This window comes from Mustela nivalis (assembly GCF_964662115.1).
Source record: "Mustela nivalis genome assembly, chromosome: 1".
Classification (NCBI taxonomy): domain Eukaryota; kingdom Metazoa; phylum Chordata; class Mammalia; order Carnivora; family Mustelidae; genus Mustela; species Mustela nivalis.
Window position 1 is genome coordinate 54670767 of NC_139020.1, and position 21848 is coordinate 54692614.

Here is a 21848-nt window from a genome sequence, read left to right on the forward strand (position 1 = left end):
CTTTCATCCTCAGTATATTTAGTTTTGCAGTTTTCCAGGGTTAAAATATACTCACCCACCTGGGAACCAAACATCATCCCAACCAGAATCTGTGAAATTTCCCATGCAATGGACCAAGAGATTCTTGGGCCAGAGGTAGAAGAGCTTCTTGTCCAAAATACTGGTGGCACACATTAAGTCCTAAGTTACTAGAATAGACTCTGTAACTTAGAAAGGGAAGTGGTTTTGTAACCCATTGTCCTGGGTTTACTTCATTTTCTAGTTCTTCTCTACTAATGGAAGTCTTCTAAATCCATTAAGATTATAGTTAACTGCTTTAGCTAAGTTTGGTTCTCAAGGTAGATAAATCTGATACAGTTATACATATTTTGAGGCTTTGCTTTGTTTCATGGTTTCTTTGGCTTGGGAGGGAAACATAGTACATGTGTGAATTGAGTTCAGTTTATTGCCTCTGTGTAAGTGATGGAGATAATTAATGAAGGGTATAAGTAGGGGTATATGTGTTGAAGGAGAGAGAGCAAAGCTTAGATTTATATCTTGGAGTATTCCAGCAATATTGTAGAGGGGACACTATAGGAAGGTGAATATTGATTCAGAAGGCAATTTGAATAGTCAGGTGAGAGATGGTCCTAAACTGAGGTGAGTGACAATTATAATAGTGGAAAAATGATACTTAGATATTATAAAAGATATTCAACAGAATTTTGTAACAGGTACAATGAGATGTTCTCTAGAGCATGAATGACACAAGGATAACCCACTTTAAGGCAAGAAAATTGGCCTTTGTATCCCTGTCTTACTGGGTCACTGGCTGAGTTTTCCCAGACATCTCTGGGTGAAGAGCTTCTATTGGCTAAGGATAATCTTGTGGGGAAGGATACAACTGTGAATACTGAATGGCCAATATTTATAGCCACTGGGGGATGGGAATATCAGCCTGTTAAAAAAAATGACCTGGGTCGGCATCAGCAGCTTTTACTACAAGAGTCGACATTAAAATGCAGCACTTCAGAATTTCTTTATGTGGAACATGAACTGAAGTAGTGAAGATGGTGTTAAGCTATGGTTTTCAAAAAAGTAGGGTTGCTAAAGGTATAACTTATTGAGCGGCTATAGTATAAGCAATCAGATGGGAAAATAGCAGAGAAGTAATTGAAAATATTGAAACAGTTTAGATTTTAAAAAGAGTTCTATTCCATCATATATGATAATAAGATTTTGATACATACTGAGTACTAACAAGAAGGACCGATTTGCTTTTTCAGAATTTTGAAGGTTAAATAGAAATGTTTACTCTTTAAGGGCTAGATTAAGAAAATTCAATTTATTTTACAGGTTGAGATGGCATTTTCCCCCAAGGAAAAATTAAATTCAAGTGGAGAGTAAACAATAAATGTCCTAACAACAAGCTTTCTTGATGGGGCTCTCTAGAGCCTAATAAAAGCAAAATCTGCTAGATGCTATGCCTTCATGGTACAACTCGGCCTCTCAGTGAATAGAGTGCACCAGCCTTTCTGACAACCAGTTTCTGAAATAGTTACTGGCACCTTGTGTGTTTTTGGAAGCTGGTGCTGAACCCATTATATGGTACAAAACATTAAATCCAATTGCCTTATTTTTATCCCTAGCTCTTTATAGAGATGATTTCTACTCTGTATCTACATGTTTTGCTTCATGAATATAACAAGTAATCCATTCTGTCTTTGCATCTAGGAAGATTTTGATAATGAGAGAATATCTTTTTTTTTCTTTTTTTTCTGAAGGTGTGAATGTGAAAGCCAAAATTAATAGATCCAAAGATCAGTATTTTGCTTTTGACAGCCACAGAGAGTATTTTCTCCAATTTTTTTGCATGGCAAATATTTGAGTACATATAATATGTTAGGCACCATGTGTGGGTGTAGTGATACACAGGCTTACAAGCCTGGCGTCTGTGCTGAAATGTCTCATACCCTAATGCAGGATTCACATGTCAGTTGACAAGTGCAACCTACGATATAGAGGAGTGTGCTTTCGAAAAAGCTCTCCAGACTTCTTTCCTTCATGAGACAGAATTGGGTGGGCCTCCTCTGTACCGCCATTGCCTATGATACCTTCTGTCTCTCTAATAGCACTTTTTTATTATGATCTGAAGTGTTGGGAGGAATAGTAAGGGGACACCAGTAGGAGAACCTACTATGACTGCAAGAGATATCAGGCCTGGGGAGCCAAACTGCAGAGCAAATGTGATGGCTCCTCTCCTTTATGTCTAATGTGGGGGCTGATGCCTGTCGGCCTTTTGCTTTTCGTGTGCAGGGGCATGAGCTAACTCTCTTTGCCTAAGAACTTTAACAAGGGGTCTGTCATATACAATCAGATATTTTCAGAATCTGGAGAAGACTATGCACCTGTGGCCCATTTGCTAAGAATTCAAATTGGAATGTGTTTAAGCAAATTCCAAAGAAATCATCCCAAAATAGTCTTGAATCAAGAGCATATACTAAAGACTATTTTCTATGACTTTTTAACAGCTTATAATTTTCAATAAGTCTTTGTGCTTGATCTGCACGCTGTGTGTGTGTGTGTGTGTGTGTGTCTGTGTGTGTGTCTGTAGCTGCAGAATTCAAAGGAATACTCATAAAGTTAGTGTAAAACTTTTCTTCCTTCTCCCCAGTACTCCAAGGCAGAGTAATACTTTTATAGTATCTTTCTGAGGAAGAGTAATAATTGATGGTACATAGACTGTGTGGTTGTCTGGTCTTCAGAGAAAAGGGGAGATCTTTCCCACAGTTCTCCCAAAGAGTAGACTTGATGATTTCCCCTTCATTCCACAGTGCTGTGAAAAAAATGACTACCCACCTACCAGCCCATTTTTTTCCTTATTAATATGACATGTTTATACTTAATTGGTCCATTTCCAGACTCCAAACTTTGAATAGAGTTGTCTTTGCTTATTCTCATGCTGCTAAAACTTTTTGTTTTCATGGCTTTAAAATAAGATTTACTCTCTAACAGAATAACTTGCCTTTCTCAATCTTGATTATCATGTATTTATTCTTCCGGATGAACACCAAACTTGTTTAATGTTAAAGTGTGTGCTCTTAGGATATTTTTTAATAATATTGAGTTTACCGTCCAGGGACATAGTATATGCTCTATTTGAATCTCTTATTAGATTAAAAGGTTTCTGAAAAACTGTTCTATTTTCAATTTGTAAACTGACAGTCGATTTTAAAACACAAATTCTTGCTACTTTCCTTATGCTAGTAATTTAGCATTGTTGAGTAGGAAAATTCCATATTTTACTTTCTGTAGGCAAAGACAGACTGTTGCACTGCAAAAGATTTGAATCTCCACAGCTTCTTAGAAGAAGAATAATACTTCTGAAATGGGAGGCAGAAGCTTTTATAAGTAAAATTAGAAATGCCCCAGAGGATCTTGTTCGTTCAAAAGAAACACCAAGTCCTTTTATAAAATAAAAAGAAAAAAGGTCTTTATTCTTGCTTGGAATACAATGATGGCTTCCTTAGAGTTTTCCCTGCAGATCTGGTTCTTTTCCACACTTTTGTCTACATTGTTCTCAGAGTAATCTTTCTAAAATGCAAATATGGACATGTCACTGTCTTACCCGATATCTGTATATGGATCCCTATTTGTGACAGTATCCAAATTTCTCAACCTGCTATACAAGCCTCCTGGGACAAATCCAGGCTTTGTGGGGCCTGAAGTTTATGCAATTCGTGGGGAGTGAGGGTTCCTTTTAATTGAAAAATATGAAATTTTGAATTCAAAATCCCCTATGGGACCTTAAAAGGGGCAATGCAAGTGAGGTTCCCTGAGCATAAATTTCACTCATTTCCTGGTATATCTGCCTCTGCTGAGGGAATTATTTTATCTCAAACAAGTTGAGGTTACTGGCTCAATAAATAATGACCAAAATAAAGCATCTAACAAGTTGAAGTTGAAAAAAACTTTTTCCTTTACCCTTCTAGATTCTTTGGCTATGACCTTACAAATTAGACTGACAAAAGGCAGATTAACAAGAGAAAAACAGTCTAATAACATGTGTTCTGAGCATATACACAAGAGAAACTCAGGAATGAGTAACTCAAAGAGGTGATTAGAACTTGGGCTTACATAACTTCCCGATAACAACAAATTTGTAGAGAAGTGACAAAACAAAGGAAAAGGGTTTTAGGCTTCCACAGTAAATATATGGGGGAAACTAATGAAAGATAAAGGTTGTTTTGGTAAGTCATGTCATATAGATTTCTCTCAGTGCTGTTTCTGGGCTTGTAAGAATCTTCAGTAATTCAGAGTCTCGATTTGATTTTAGGCAAATGTGGGGGAAGGCAGAGCCTTTTTTGGCATCTGCTATTTCTCAGTCATCTTCAGTTGAAAATAATCTTTATGACAAAGTCGCATATTTTTGTTTGTCTTATTCTGATCACCCACAGCTACAGATTTCTGAATAGAACTCAACTAGTTTGGCTGCACATGGCCAAGATGGTTCTTCCTAACATGAGACAGACATGGTAAACCTTATAGTCATCACAATGAGGAGAACATTAAGCCCATAGTTTTCAGAGTAGGCTGTTTATGATTAGGTTCAAGTTTGAGTATTAAATTACTAAATTAAGTAAAGTTAATTAAATTACTTTCTTGTGATTTGAGATCATACCTCTTGACCCAACAATAACTAGCTTCCTTCACTAATCCTTAACTACCCAGTTGACACATCTATTTAATAGTCTTCTTGTTTGGGGTGCCTGGGAGGCTCAGTGGGTTAAAGCCTCTGCCTTCGGCTCAGGTCATGATCCCAGAGTCCTGAGATTGAGCCCCCCCTCTCCCCGCATTGCTGAGCAGGGAGCCTGCTTCCCCCTCTCTCTCTGCCTGCCTGTCTGCCTACTTGTGATCTCTCTCTCTGTCAAATAAATTAAAAAAACTTTTAAAAAAATAGTCTTCCTGTTTGACTGAGACACAGTTCGTAATGATATTTTACTAAGAGCTGATTGGATTCACTCTCTCATACCTTTGTCTGGCTTTGTAGTCAACACCACCAAAGTCATGCTAATGACACCTGTTATTAACTCTTCTTTACACCAAACAATGGTCTGATCTCTCTTAGTTGAGAGTGGAATGATGTGTGTGTACTACACAGACTCTGATTTTTTCTTACCCATCTTCTCCTTACACTGTAAATTTGGTTTCCCCCTTTTATTTCCTCTAGAGCCTCTTTTTAAGTATGACAATGATTCCTTATTCTTCAGATGAGTTTTCCCTGAAACACTTGTCTTAGTCCAAATCTTCCAAGAATCAGAGGCTGAATGGGAGTAGACATGACAGAATTTCATTAGGCTATACATCTGGGATTGAAGATAGAAAAGGAGCTGGACAAAGGCTGGGTTGGCAGTCAGATCTTGGTATAAGACTAAACCCCGGTGAAGAATAAAGAGTAGGAAGGTTGTTTGGGAAAAACTCATTCTACACTGCCATGCAGTCAAAGGGCCCCCACTTAAAGCTGGCACCTTTTTTTTTTTTTAAGGTTTTATTTATTTATTTGACAACAGGAGAGCACCGCAGGGGGGAAGTAGCAGGCAGAGGGAGAAGCAGGCTCCCTGTTGAGCAGAAAGCTGGATGTGAGACTCAATTCCAGAACCCTGGGATCGTGACCTGAGCTGAAGGCAGAGGCTTAACCCACTGGGCCACCCAGATGTCCCCACAAAGCTGGCAGCCTTTGTATCATCCCACAGTATGGGCAGGATGAATATTCCCAAATTTGGAATATGTTGCCTCCAGAAGCCAGAGAGGCCTTCGAAATGCTTTCCTTCCTTCCTTTGTTTAGGAAATGCAAGATACAGTAATTTACTGTCTTTTTCTTTGGAGCATGTCTCAGCATGCCCTTGATCACTGGGTTCTCAAAACATCACTGAAAAGACTGGCACTTGAATCTTTGATCTTTCATCCTCTAGAGTGCATGCATCTTACAAAGGTCACCAGCATATTGATCACCTCTTCCTCCTGCTCACTCACTATCATATCATGGATATCATGGACAGGCATGATATTCCGTGGGATGTCTACATCTCTTTGGACTATGACTGAGGGCAGGAGAGTTAACACTGCCCTGAGGGAAAAATTTAAGTGAGTATTGTGTCCATCCATGTGAATGCAAATTGTTTCTGATCCTTTTTCTTGATTGGGATTGAATAAAATACATACATTCACTAGATTAATGACTGTATTTCTTGTCCCTGGCCCCACATTGTTTTTCTATCATCTATACAGGCTTGGCATAGTAGCTACAATTTACAATCTTGGTTGACATTGTGATAATCTACAGTTATTCTCCAGGATCCATCTGACTCCAAATTAAATGGAGATATGATAAGAGCAACTATTCCTGCATCCTTCAAGTATATAATCCTGATGCTTATCTTTGCAACACCTATTCATGAGATATTATTATGTTTTAAATTTACCGTGTTGGGGGGTGGTTTCAGAGGTTTCCATTTGACTCTCCTGCTATGATAACTTTTTTTCCAGAGGCCAGCAACATGATGTGGGGATTGCTCCAACTGCCTGATGTATTAATTCAGATCATGCATGCAGGCACTGTATTGTCATGGTACTTACTTGCTGTGGTGTGACAGAGTCCTTCCTCCTGGGATCTTAGCCCCTTCTTTAGCAAATTGGTTATAAATGTGCAAATTTGTACTGATCTGGGAACTGAGCAAGTGACTGTGATTTTGTTGGGCAACAACTCTCAGCATCCTGCTTGTCTGTGCTTATTTGGTTGTAATGTTAAGCAACACCCTTGTTAGCTGTCCATCTGTTTTGCCCCGAGAGACACTATGCTCTATTAACCATCTCTATAACTCCCTCTGGGTCAAGTAGCCTTGGCTGCCCCGCGGTCTTGCCAGTCATTATGGTAATTACAGCCTCCTCGCTCCTGATGGACAAGTGCTGCCATCTGGCCTCTATTACTTCAAGGCCCCGTCATCTCCAGGGATGCTAACCAGTCCAGTTATGCAACTATTTCTAGTACCAGCATTTCTGGCATGTAGAGGAAAGCCATCACAGAATTTCTCAGGGGTGGTGGTTCTCTTCTTACCAGTGCCTTCCTGATGGCCTTAGTGAACTGTGTGCTATCTGGGCCCCCCTGTGGAACATAATCTTCTGGTGGGTCTTCTGGCCTTATGTATCCATACCACATAATCACTTTCTTCAGCTACTTAATTCCCTCATTTGTTTTCTGCTAGGAAAATTTAGACATTCCACTTGACTGAGAGTTACCAAGCTTCTAGGGGCCACCTCAGTGGTAAGTTTACCTATCCTCTGGGTCCTCCCTGAGTCTTAATAAAGTATTTCCAAGTCAATGAATTCTGGCTTTTTCAATTGTACCTTTTATCCCCACTGATCAAGAACTTTCAAAATCAGGGCACCTGGGTGGCTTAATCAGTTGACCATCCAATTCTTGGTTGGCTAAGGTCATGATCTCATGAGTTGTGGGATCAAACCCTGTGTTGGGCTCTGTGCTCAGCATGGAGTCTGCTTGGGATTCTTTCTTCTTCTTCCTCTCTGCTCTACTCTCCCCCATCCCACCCCAAAATTGGCACTCACACACACACACACACATACTCACTCACTCTCAAATAAATCTTAAATTTAAAAAAAAGAACTTTCAAAATCCACTTTAGAAATAGCTTCCTGATTCTTCCTATCATATAATTCTTTAGGGTATAGTCTCTTTACTCCCCTGTAAGGCTCAGCACATCTCCAGCTGTGTTAAGCTGAGATTTAATGCTAATTGTTGTCCTGACAAACAAGAAAGGTAGCAGGTGTGGCCCTTAATATTACTTTTTCCAACCCCAAGATATACAATCACTTGCTTTTCATGATCCCGGGGCAGCTAGGAACAGCAAGTATCAGCTCTTTCTGCCCACAGGTCCTGTCCCCCACGCTTTAATAAAACCACCACTTTGCACTGAAGGTGTCTCAAGAACTTTCTCTTGGCCATTGGCTCCAGACCCTACCAACCTCACCAACACACTGACATTCCAAAACTACATCATTTGGTGCCCAATATGGCCCAGTGTGGCACCCAACATGGCACCAAATGTTGTAATTTTGGAATGTCAGTGTGTTGCTGAGGTGCAAAATGGTGGTTTTATTAAAGAGAAGTTCCAAAAAGACTTTCATAAGCTAAATAAGACTCACAGGATCCTGGAGGAATGTCATAATCTGCCATGTCAAGTATTTGTCAAAGCATTTCCTTCTGCCTTTGTTTCCCATATCACTGACTCTGACCTTAAGCTTTTTTACAGAATGTAAGCTTTCTTCAGTTTCCAGTGAGCTACAAATAATTTATACAGTGGTTCTACCTTAAGTGGAGTGTAAGTTGCTAGTAACCAGTCACAACAGAAAACAATGTACTTTCTCATTCATGCTTTGTAAATTGAGCTGTAACTCTGGAGACCTGAGCTTCATATTGTTACTAGTGGGAGGGTCTGCGTTGTGTGAATGGAGGTCTGGTTCTTGGATTTTCCAGGAAAGATTTTATGTGAAGATCCACATTCGAATGAAGATAGCCAGAAACAGAGTAGAAAGCACAAAGCAGTTTATTAAGGACAGTATACTCTCAAGGTAGGACAAAGCAGGTAGGCTCAGAGGTGGCAACTATCCTGAGGTTACAGGGATCCTTTTATTGTATGTGAGTGGGGTCTTACATCATGGATGCGGTAGTTCTAATGGAGGCTGCTTCCAGTCATTTGGAGAACTCCTTCCACGGTTGTGAGGGTAGTTCCTGACCCTATCAAATTTGTATCAGAACTGTCATGGGGTAGCCTTTTTCCATGGGATGGAGGAGGGGAGCTATAGCCACACAGTAACTGTGTTATCATGAGTCTGGAGCAGAGGTGGAAGGGGAGAGCCCATGCTTTGCACCCATTGCTCTTGATCTGTTAGCTCCAAGGTCTGGGAAGTTGTAACATCAGGATGTGGTGCCCTCGGCCTTCTAATGTGTAACCTGTTTATCTCCGTCCTTGCCCCCAGCGCCTGTCCTATTCTAACCAACTGCCTACTCTAATCATTTTCCTCTCAAGGACTTCCGCTCTCTAATCTTTTGGGTCAATGAATGAAATTCCTCAGGGCATTCCTTCTGTGGCTCAGATCTAGCTTCTACCTAACAATACCACTGTCAGTTTTAAAGTCTCCCTGTTTTCAAACAGTTTGCTTCTCACTCAAAATATTATATTAAGTAAAACTCTGTGAATTTTTCTTTTGATAGTAGATTCTATGGGCCAGGAACTCAAATACAGCATATTAAGCACAGCTTGTCTTTGTAATGCTTAGGGACTCAGGCAGGAAGACTCTTAACGGAGGGTAGTTGGGACAAGGGCCCTGCCCTAAGAGGAAGGGAGCCCTTCACCCTTTCCCACATGATAGATAGAGGACAAAGGGACGCCTGGGTGGCTCAGTTGGTTGGGCAGCTGCCTTCGGCTCAGGTCATGATCCCAGAATCCTGGGATCGAGTCCCACATCGGGCTCCTTGCTTGGCAGGGAGCCTGCTTCTTCTCTGCCTCTGCCTGCCACTCTGTCTGCCTGTGCTCACTCTCGCTTCTCTATGACAAATAAATTAAAAAAAAAAAAAAATCTTTAAAAAAAAAAAAAAAGATAGAGGACAAAAACCTGATTGGATGACAGATGCAGGGAGGGTTAATCAGATTAAAACAGCCTGCCAACAAGCCTATAAAAACCCGTAGGCTTAGAAACTCCAGTGGCCACCCTCTCTGGTCCCCTCCCTCTTTGAGAGCTTTGTGCTATTGTTCAGTAAACTTTACTGTAGCTCAATAAAGTTCACTTTGCTGCCCACCACTCTTCATTGGGTCTGCCTCTTCATTCTTCCAAGCTGCATGACCAAGAACCATGGTCACTAAAGGAAAAAACATCCTGTAACAACTCCAGGGCTGGGGTGACTCCGTGTTTGGGAGCTGGATTCCTCTAAACACTTGTTCACTCATAGGGGCAGGTGGGCTGGGAGGGTGTGAAGATTGCCAACTAGGGGGGCAGGCACGTCTACACAGGGTCTGTCCATGTGGCTTGGCTTTCTCACAACATGATGACCTCAGAGTACTCAGACTTTTTATAGGGTAGCTTAGGGCTCCAAGTGTAAGCATTCTAGCAAATAACACTTTTTATGATCCAGCCTCAGCTGTATTATATTGGTCAAAGTAGACACAAGCCCACCCAGTGCCACAGAAGGGGACAAAACCACTTCACCTTCTGATGGGAGCGATGACATAATTTTGTGCGTTTTTCTTTCTTTCTTTTTTTTTAATGCATCGTAAAAAGGTTCCTATAAGGAAGACTTAGAAAACCTGCAGCTTAGGGGTGCCTGGGTGGCTCAGTCTGCTGGGCGTCTGCTCAGGTCAGATCCCGGGGTCCTGGGATCGAGCCCCTTATTGCATTGGGGGGGATGTCCCTGCTTAGCAGGGAACCTGCTTCTCTTTCTCCCTCTGCCCCTCCCCCTGCTTATGCTCTCTCTTTTTCTCTCTGTCAAATAAATAAATAAATAAAATCTTAAAAAAAAAAAGAAAACCTGCAGCTTAATTTGTTTCCATTTCTACCTTCCTGGATTTCTGCTCATCATAACACTTCTCAGCTTGTATTGTAACTGTGTGTTTACTTCCTCAGTTTCAGTCTTCCTTGTTCCCCTACACCTGGCACACAGGTGCTTAATAGGCACTCAATTAACTGTTCCTCTCTAAAACCTACTCCAGGAGCAAAACTACCATATATAATAGTGTACGATGTAAGACAATAAAATTACAAGTTCAGATGGTTCAAGTTGTACTATAAGAGTTAAGTTTTCTTTGTTCCCTCATCTCAATGAAATCAGATGGATGAAAACCAGGAATTACTCAGATAAGCTGTAGGGAGCTATTTCAGGATTCTCCTTTTTTTTTTTTTTTTTTTTTTTTGAGGTTGTTGATAAACACTTCCAACTATGGCCTGACATAGGATTCCAAAATAATAAAATCCTAACTTGCCTCCTGAAAATGGCCTTTGTAAACTGGGAATTAAGAAATGAGTTCCCATCAAAAAAGCAATTACATGGCCTTAATAAGTAATGAATGACTTCTTTAGGACATCCTTGGTGTATTCAAGTGTAGTGTGTTTACTATAAGAGAATTGGGAAGAATAGCTGCTCTTTGGAAGGACATTCAAAACAATTCTCTAACCTATACCTACTCCTATCTCCTTTAAAAATATTACCAAAAAGTAAATGAAGAATATTGGATAATAAAATTGATTAAAGTAGTAATCTGTATCTACACAGTAGTTAAAATACAAAGTATCAGAAGAAACAAGAGGGAAATGAATGAGACCAAACCAAAATACATTTTATAGCTATGTGTCAAATTACCATGGAGTTCTTTAATCTCTGTGTGATTCATACATGAAGAGCTAGCTAATTTGTGATATTGTTTGGAGAACTCAGAGGTATCAGAGTGAAGGCAGTTTCTCCAAACTAAAATGAGTTAGGAAGATAAGAAAATCCACCATTTAAAATAAATTGGCTTGGGGACTAGCACAACTCTGCCCAAAGCTGTATCATGAATGAAATCCTTACCAGAAACTGAGCTTTGACATATCAGTAAATATAAAATTCTTATTTTAGTCTCGTATAGCAATAGATATCACTTATAATTTTGATTTTGCCTGTGATGATTTGCATAGCTTAGTAACTTAAGAAATTTATAGAGTTTTGAAGAAAAAAGCCAAGATCCATTGAAATTAGAAAAACACCTTTCTTACCAATCCATACTTTTCATCATTGTATAGATTCTAATTAATGGTCTTGGGACTCTCTTTCTTGAAGATCAGTAGGACTAGTTTGTTATCTTTCTTGTATTCCCCCTGGGTTTTTGTAGTCAGGCTAGAATAGAAAAAAGGGGACTTCTTCCTCCATAGCCTCTCTGTCTCACTTTTGGAAGGCCTACTCAGAGAAAGAATATGTATGTGGAGATGAGGGATAATTCTTTAGCTTGGCTTTAGCATAAATTCTATGGGGTTGAAAGCTTAAAATAATCGTGAAAAGTACCATGAATCCAGAAAGTCTGATTAGGTAACTACATCCTAATTATAGATCAATTGTTAGAGTCACAGAAGAACAGAGCACCAATGTCTGACATCAGCGAAGACTACAAAGCTAATGAGAAAATTCTTCTAGTTTGGGAAAGTACCTGGCCTTATCCAAGTCTTAAGAGAACATAAATATTCAGTATACATCAGTAATACATGTATCTGGTGATACATATTTGTCATTGACCATTTCTGGTGATAAAGTCAAGGTAATTAACTGAGGATTCGTCCTTTCAGATGCCAAAGCTAACATTTGATGGGAGTCTTCTCAAATGTGTGGGGTTCATGATCCTGGTCTATTAAAAACTAGTTCAGTGAACAGCAGTTGGGCTGCTATATGCAGGTGCCCATCCCTCAACCAATACGAACATGCTAATTGACTGTGCTTGGATGGAAGCTGTACATCCAAGTGTTTAAAATCTCTGCAGATAAATCTTACATGCAGCTCATAGTTATGTCATCTTCCCAGCAAAGTTACTGCTTCTATCTTGCATCATGTTTGCTATACATAAAAATTCAGAAATTACCTTCTTTCTTTTTCACAAAGTACTGCTTGTCAGATTAATGACCCTATTCTGTGACATTCTGCAATGCGAATTTTCCTGCCTTAGTTATCACTTTACTCCATCCATCTTGGACTTCCTCGTCCTATTAATAGTGTTCTGCCTTAGAGTAAAGATTTTTCTCCTTTATGAAGAAGAAATGAAAGTGGAATTAAGGAGTTCTGCCTCCTTTCACAGGATGATTTCTTTAAAAAGATCATATTCTTCAAGCGGGGTGGAGGGGTGTATATCTAGTCTTTTTATGCTCTTCCTTTGAAAACCTAATTTTGGCTGATTTCCTGATGCACTCCCTTATTGTTTTTGGTTATACACCTGTTCCCTGAATCTATAATATGAGTTGTTGAATTTATGTACATGTTTCCCCTTTTTCTTTTCTCTGTTACCTCCCAAATGATTCAGGTGCTGGAGTTCAGTCCAAGCTTGCTATCAGCCCCAACCGTCTTTCACAATAATGGGCAGTGTGACATTTGAATGTTCTGACTGCTTTGAAATAAACCTTCCTAATGTCTGGCATACTTTTCAATGTGCTTGACATGCTTTTCTTTGGTTGTAATAGATTCTGGGGTGTTTTTGCTTTCTCCCAAAGTTTCCATTACTTCTGCTTCAAAGAGCATTAATTTATGGTGGTCAGAGTGAAATTAATTCAAGGAGAGCAATTGCTTTCTTCCAGAAAAATAACTTCTTAAAAATCCTGCTTCATTCTTTTCTGAGGGACTTGGCAGGCAAATCAAGAATTTTAGAGTGTATTCTTTTCCTTGATACCCCTTCCATAGACTAGTGAATATATCAATAGTCAACTTAGACAAACTTTTATGTAAGTAGAGTTTTTCTATTAGTTTCTGTAATAGGAAGAAATTGGATTTAACTAACATGTCCGGTGGTACATAGTTAATTTTCCACTGTATATATGGGCTCTAATTAAAGCAACACTGAAAAAGATGTTTTAAGATATTTAATGACATGGAAAAATAGTCATGCAATCACAAAGTAGTTTTGAAAATTGTGTATAAACAGCATAATACCAGTATTCTAAAAATATATGCATATAAAAAAGATTAATCATCATGATTAACAAAGTTATTCTGTAATCATGGTGGTATTATCTGTTTCTTTTTTAAGTTTTCCAGTCTCTGTAATCGTATCCTACTTTAAAAATAAAGAAAAGTTATTTGACCATTTTAAAAAATCACATATACAAGTTTGTTAATGGGTATTTGCTTGGTCGGGGCTCTATATCCCCTTTATACCTTGTTTTAGATCTGTTTCCGAATCACTTACCAAGTTTATTAATACCAGCGACAGAAGAAACAGTTGCTTGCTATAATTGCTCTGATTCTCTTTACTTCACAATAGCTAGCATCAGAGTACTTAATCTGTGGAAGGCACAGTACCAAGAGTGTGAAGTACGTGGTGTTTTATGTATCTAATTTAGATAATACCTCAATGGAGCCTTAGAAGAAATTGTGTTTTATAGGTGAGAACACATAAACTCAAGCTGTCCAAGGTCACACCATTCATATGTAGCAAGCTATATTTGATCCAAGGTCTTTCATGACAAAGCCCCTAGTCTTTTCACTGCAAAGGGAACGTCATCATTTCTTCCTCCATGGTGGTTGTGTACTAGCGCAGTCTCTAACAGAATTGTTTGAATATGCAATAAAAGTTCTCCTTGTCCTGGTTTTCAATTAGACTTTTTATTAATTAGACTTTATCTTGAGATAATTGTGGATTCCCATGTAGCTATAAGAAATAATGCAGAAAGATGCTTTGTACCCTGTTCCTAGAACACTCCGTTGGTAACATCTTATGAAACTATGGTACAGTATCATCATCAGGATATTAACATTTGTACAGTCAAGACGCATCACCATAAAAATCCCTCATGTTGACCTTTTGTGGCCATATCCACATCTCTCCCCACCCCATTTAACCTCTGGCAGCTACTATACTGTTTTCCATTTATGTAAGGTGTCATTTAAAGAATGTTATATAAATAGAATCAAACAGTATGTAACCTTTTAGAATTGACTTTTTAAACTCAGCATAATTCTCTGGAGATTTAGCCTGGTTTTTGTATGTATCAATAGTTTCATTTCTTTTCTTTCTTTCTTTCTCCCCCCCACTTTTTTTTTCTGAGTAGTAGTCTATGGTCTGGATGTACCACAGTTTAAGCATTCATTCACCCATTAAAGGATGTCTGGGTCATTTCCCATTTTTGCCTATTACAAATAAAGCTGCTGTGAACATTACTGTGTAGGTTTTTGTGTGAATGTAAGTTTTCATTTCTCTGGGTAAATGTAAATGTTCAGAGGTACAATTACTGAGTAGTATGGTAATTGCATGTATATTTTAATTTATTTTTATTTTTTAAAAGATTTTATATGTTTATTTGAGAGACAGAGAGCACAATAGGGTTAGGGAAGGACAGAGGGAGGGGGAGAAGCTGATTCTCCACTGGGCAGGGAGCCAAATATGGGGCTCCATCCCAGAACACTGAGATCATGATTCGAGCCAGAGGCAGATGCTTAACCAGCTGAGCCACCCAGGTGCACCACGTGTGTGTGTGTGTGTGTGTGTGTGTGTGTATTTAATTAACATATAATGTATTATTTGCTTCAGGAGTACAGGTCTGTGAATCATCAGTCTTATATAATTCACAACACTCACCATAACACATACCCTCCCCAATGTCCATAACCCAGCCACCCTATCCCCCCCCCACCCCCAGCAACCCTCAGCTTGTTTCCTGAAAGTAAGAGTCTCTTATGGTTTTAAAAGAAACTGCCAAACCGTTTTTCCAGATCAGCTTTCCCATTTTACATTCCCATCAGCAATATGTGGGTAATTCCGTTTTTCTATATCCCCATCAGTGTTTGATGTTGTCATTATTTTTTTAGTTGTCATTATTTATTTAAAATTTTTGATTATAACAGATATGTTGGGGTGCCTGGGTGGCTCAGTGGGTTAAGCTGCTGCCTTCGGCTCAGGTCATGATCTCAGGGTCCTGGGATCGAGTCCCGCATGGGGCTCTCTGCTCAGCAGGGAGCCTGTTTCCTCCTCTCTCTCTCTGCCTGCCTCTCTGACTACTTGTGATTTCTCTCTGTCAAATAAATAAATAAAATCTTTAAAAAAAAAAAACAACAGATATGTCATTGCAATTTTAATTTGCATTTCCCTAATGTCTAATGATGTTGAACATCCTTTCATGGGCTTACTTGCCATCTATATATCCTCTTGGATACAATGTTTCTTCATGTCTTTTGCCCATCTTCTTATTGAATTCTTTGCTTTTTCACAGTTGAGCTTTGAAAGTGCTTCAAATATTCTAGATACTAGTCCTTTGCGAGATACATGGCTTACAAATATTTTCTTTCAGTTTGTGGTTTATTTTATTTTTCTATTCTCTTAACAGTGTTTTTTATTAAACAGAGTTTTAAGTTTTGATGAGGTCCATTTTACAAAGTTTTTGCTTTTATGGAGTATATTTTCAGAACTTTTTGCCTAGCCCTAGTTTCCAAAGATTTTTTCTTACTTTTCTTCTAAAAGTATCATAATTTTGTATTTTATATCTAAGTCCAGGCTCATCTTGGATACTTCCTTCCCAGTCCTAGAATCAACCATTTCTCCAAGGAGCCCTTGTTCCTTTTATTGGAGAATGGTATCAGAAACCTAGATCTAGGCACTAGGTATACTTTTTGCTCCTGGAGTGTCCTTGATTTTAGGTCCTCTCAGCCTACAGAGCAAGGGAATGTGTGTTATACTAAAGCAATAACTAAAATTTGCATATACATGCCTATAAATATTTTATAAAAAATTCTTTTTAGAGTGGAGCCAGGAGGAAGAGCGGGGGTGGGGGGTGGGAGGGAGATAGAGAATCTTAAGCAGGCTCCATGCCCAGCACAGATATCTATATGGGGCTCCATCTCACTATCCTGAGATCATGACCTGAGCCAAAGTCAAAAGTTGGACGCTTAACCAACTGAGCCACCGAGGCTCCCCTATAAATACTTCTGATGTAACCATCTGTATCTATATTATGTTAAACTTGAGTTTATACTGATGTCTCCAACTCTAATCTCTTACCATATAGATTATCTAGTGTCCTCCCTTTGCTTCTCTCTAAATTCCCTATGTTGAGATACTTGGCTCCCATCATCTGCCATCTAGCTACTTAACTGTTCAATTCCAGTGTACCACATGAATAAGGGTCTGATAATTAACCTGAACCTAAGTAGTAAACACTTCACCAACCAGAGTATAGTGCTTATGTACAGCTTCTTTTGCTTTCATATTAGAAATGCCACTCATTACTTAGGTCAGCCCCTCTCCCTGAACTTTCCTTAGTAAGGTTGTTTCCTACATTTATAGTACAATTAGATTGTTTTGTCTCAATCTGCATTTTATCCTGAAATCCTCTAACCTCCTAAATGATTTTTTCAAGTTTTGCGTACATCAAAGTTTAAAGTTTACTCTGTGCTATGAAAGTCTATGGGATTTTAACAAATGCATAATCTCGTGAATCCACAATTACCTACAGAATATATGCCTTAAAAATATCCCTTGTGCTTCACCTATTCCGCATTTCCTCTTCCCCTCTTCCCTGATAAACTCTGATCTTTCTATGTTCTCTATAGTTACATCTTTTCCAAAACGTCACATAATTGGTATCCTATAGTATTAATACACATTTAAGATTAATCCATGTATTTTCCTGGTTTGCTGGCTTATTCCTTTTTTTTTTTAATTCCTAATATTCTATTGTATGGATGTACCACAGCTTGTTTATCTATTCATTTATGGAGAAAATATCTTGGTTGTTTTCAGATTCTTATAACCATGAATAAAATAGCAACAAACGTTCAGGTACAGATTCTGGTGTGGACATAAATGGGTAAATATCTAGAAGTATGCCAAGAGTATGCTTGCTGGATTTTGTGGTAACACAATTGTGTATGTGGTAACACAATTGTATGGTAACTATGTTTAGTTGTGAAAGAAACTTCCAAACTGTCATCCAAAGTAACTGTATCTTTTTTCATCCCCATCTTCAATGAATGAGAGCAATTAGTCTTCTTTGTTTTCACCAGCAGTTAGTGTTGTTGGCATATTAATGGCATCTTCACCGACAATTAGTATTGTGTTTTTGTTTGTTTGTTTGTTTTTCGTTTTGGTCATTATGACAGACGGGTGATTATCAACTATATTCTTAGAACTGGAAGACAGTTATTTTTCAGCATAGAATAATTAATAAGAAACAATGATACTGTTTAAAGACACTGATAAGCATTGATTTTGCCTCCTCTTCACAGTACGAGGATTGGCCTCACTGCTAAGGAGTCTGCTTCAAGACCCAGGAGAACTCATGTTTGTAAGTGTTACCTTAAATCAGTGATTCCCAGTCCTATCATACCCAATGCTACCTTCTACCAAATGTTTGTAATGTCTTCTTTTCTATGCCAAAGTGAAATTAAGCAGTAATAGAACCTAACTACATAGTTTAAAAAAAAAATCAATACATATGTTCTGTTACAGAAAAGAGAATTTTTTGAAATGAGTTATATATTTCAGATTGTAAACATATAACTATATTAAAAGACAGTGAAGTAGTAAGGTGTTAGTACCCTCCTGAATAATAAATTGAGATCAGAAATCATTTTGTATAAGATGTATAGGGAAATTGAAGCAGTGGTATGGGTGGACACTAAAATCAAGCCTAGTATTACTCTTATGTATATAAAAAAGAGAGCTTTTTTTGTATATAATGGAAAGGAACAACCCCTGTTGAAGTAGGATTAACACACCAAGATAAATTACAGACTCTTGAGATGGAAACAACGGGGATTTAGGGTTCTTGCGAATGAGCTCAGCATTACAAGCATGGTGTTAATTTCCTATATTATGACATAAGGTATGATAGTGACAAAGTGTCACATCTCCTATTTTGAAATCCCATTATATGTTGGGCATATGTTCAGTCTCAGCTAAAAAGGCCTGGGAGGCTATATTCTTTAATAAGCAATAGGCACTATGGAATAGATTGGAAAAAAGTCATAAAGTAAGAGGCTATAGAGAAATTGTGTGATGAACCATTAGGGACAGAACTGTAGTAAGAGCTGAAAGTAGGCAAGCACCAAAACAACTTCAATGCTATTTTCACAACCTAACTTTTTATCCTTGTACTACAGAAAGTAATATAAGATGGTAAGCATGTGAAATTTTAAAAACATTTTTTATAATGAAATATAGTGATATCCCAATGTGTTCTGCTCCTTTAATAATATTTGGCATTAAGTGACTTAGAAAGATCCTAAAGCGGTGATATATTTGCCATCTGCCTTGTCATTTTTGCAGTAACTGCCCTTCTATAACATGAAACCCTTTTTAACTGATACACGTTTGAAAATGCTATACAACGTTGAGTAGCTTATTTATTCAATAGTTTTAAAATAGCCTTTACCCAATTTAAGCTTTTCTCTCTATAACATCTTTTCCTTAAATTATGTTGGCTTTTTGCATGAATTTATGTAAAAAATCTTTCAGCATCTCACTAATAAAGTTTCATTAGTTTATGCTTACGGTGGATTGGTGCCCTGGGATAGTAAAAATTTGTTCAGGAAGATAACTTCCTAAGTGGGATTGTCCTGTGTGTTTTAGGATAACTTATATCCCTGGCCCCAACCACTAAAGGCCTCAACCACCATGTCTCTGTGCCCAGTCATCACCCAAGCAAAAATGTTCCCATGTTTCCATGTTGTACCTTTGGCTACAGTACTTTCCTGGTTGAGAACATAACTTAAATCTATGGCTCCTCCTCTTTCATGGGGGTTTTATAGGTTTCAACCATTTGATCCTGTAGAGTGAAGCCTGGAGGCTCCAGGAAATCATTGGGAATGATTTCCTGATGGCCTGTGTTTGATGACATGCGGCTTTCAGAGCAGAATTTAAATGATAAATGTCAGATTTTGCAAAGGTGGGTCCCAAAAGTGCCCTCGAGGAATAAACTGCTTATGAGCCATTCCAACCTCAGGTCAGGAGTGAGTTTTGCTCTTATTTTGTTGTTTCTCAGTCTGCAAAACTGGGTTAGGAGGGGGTAACCAAAAAGAGGAGACTAATGTGACAGCATGTAGCATGGGCCGAGAGCTCTATTGCTACTTCCACATCAATCTTCAAACTCTTTTAGGTTGCACAGTTCTCATGGAATCTTTTCTCAACAGTGGAGGAAATTCTGATTTTGAGAAACAGTGTAACTTTTCCTATCTCTGTTGAAAAACAGAATCTGCCAAAAAGAGAAATAAGAAGCAAATTGCATGTTGGAAATAGAACAGATTGGAATATTAATGCTGTTGAGTAGGCAAGCAGACTCAGTCGGTGAGAGATATGCATGTTAGAAAGCCTTTTATAATGGTAGGTAACTCCAATCTAACCTGATCTAAGATCTTTTATCTAAGTGGTAAGAATATACCCTTAGAAGTAGGAACAAAATACCTCACCCAAGTCTTTAGGTTTCTCTTTGAGGTCTAGCTATGACTATGACTCCCCCCTAAATAATGGGGTCTGTGTTTCTGTAATAATTAAATGTAGCAAATGGAAAGGGAGAAGAAGGTCTCCTTAGCTCAAATTAACAATTCTCTGCAGGTGAAATGAGTTGCTTTCCAGGAGATGATGGACAGAAAAACCTCTGAGTGTTTATCTTGTCATCTTTGGCAGGCTCTACATTTGTATCCGTGAGTTTTGTGCTTCAGTTCTGGAGTCTTAAAGGCAGTCCGCCGGAAAATGGTTTGACTAGCTTGCGGGGGCCAACTGGTGCATTTTCAGGAGTTTTGCCATCTGTTCGTTAAATCACTGATAGTTTGAAATTAGCTCTGATGGGAATATTTACATCACAGAAATCGGCAAACCCTACGAATCAAGTCCCTAGTTCCTCCTTCCGGAACTGTTAAACATTTATCAGCATACTACTGTTGAAAGGTTACAGAATACTTCCACGGTGGTCACTGGCATTGACTTGTACTCAAGGAATCTTGGGTTTCTCGGGGTATCTTTCTATTGCTTAAAATCATTGGCCATGTGACAAATACTGAAAAAAATCATTTGTTCCTTTGTATTAACCCACTTTTGGTTGGGATGAAAAGAGTAACTAAGTTACTTATTTTGGGGGAGCTCTCTAGTGCAGATGGTCCTGTTAATCAGTTTGTGGCTCATTATCATTAAGGCTTTTATTATTCCCATTTATCCTTATTCTTCACTCCTGTTGCCCTCTGCTGTCACTGGCAAACATGCTAATCTATATAATGTTTATACTTTTATATATGCTCTTATAAAATGTATACTGTTGTGCATATATATATATGTATATATATATATATATATAAACTTACAGAAATGGTTTATCTCAGCCTATTTTATTCTATTTCATGTTTTTATATCCAGAACTAGCATTAAGGATTTTTTTTTCATTATTTATTTGACAGACAGAGATCAGAAGCAGGCAGAGAGGCAGGCAGAGAGAGAGAGGAGGAAGCAGGCTCCCCACCAAGCAGAGAGCCCGATGTGGGGCTTGACCCCAGGACCCTAGGACCATGACCTGAGCCGAAGGCAGAGGCTCTAACCCACCAAGCCACCCAGGCGCCCCAGCGTTAAGGATTCTTAATTTGACAGTGTTATGACTAACTGTCCCCATCAACCATTCTTGAGGATTTACTCATTCTCACATTCTTGCCAACACTTTACAACTACCTAGCTTTCTATTTCCAGGCTAATAGGTATAAAATGATATCTTCTCTTCATTTACATTTCTTTGATTACTGTTGAGTTAGCATCTTGTTACATACTTGCTAGCCCTTTGGGTTTTCTTTTATGTAAATAGCCTGTGGATATGTACCTTGCACAACTTTTTTTTCCCCATGGAGTTCCCACCTCTCTAGGGGACATTCTGGGTATTAATTTCTGATCAGTTTTAGACCCTGCAAGTATCTTTGGAGGAACAGATTTAATTACCCCTAATGTCGAGGCCCTAAAACTAAATGCCCATAATTTTAATCTTGTTTGGTGGTAGTGCACCAAGAAGAAAACTGTGCGCATTACCTTGTCTTCTCACTCCCCTCTTGGTTCTTTTATAAGTTAAGATAGATATTATGTTGCAGTACCAAATATTTCCCA

The 21848-nt window shown here is 38.6% G+C and overlaps 1 protein-coding gene across 4 annotated transcripts in view; it reads left to right on the forward strand.

Moving 5' to 3' along the window:
• The window catches only part of HHLA2 (HHLA2 member of B7 family), a 139343-nt gene that overhangs the window by 5199 nt on the left and 112296 nt on the right, over window positions 1–21848 (forward strand). For 2 of the 4 annotated variants that reach the window (XM_082697377.1, XM_082697374.1), the window contains exon 3: window positions 17999–18057. The exons of the other annotated variants lie outside the window; for them this stretch is intronic. The gene's annotated coding sequence lies outside the window, so the exon portion shown is untranslated. The remainder of the gene's footprint in view (window positions 1–17998; window positions 18058–21848) is intronic. 4 annotated transcript variants of the gene reach the window in all.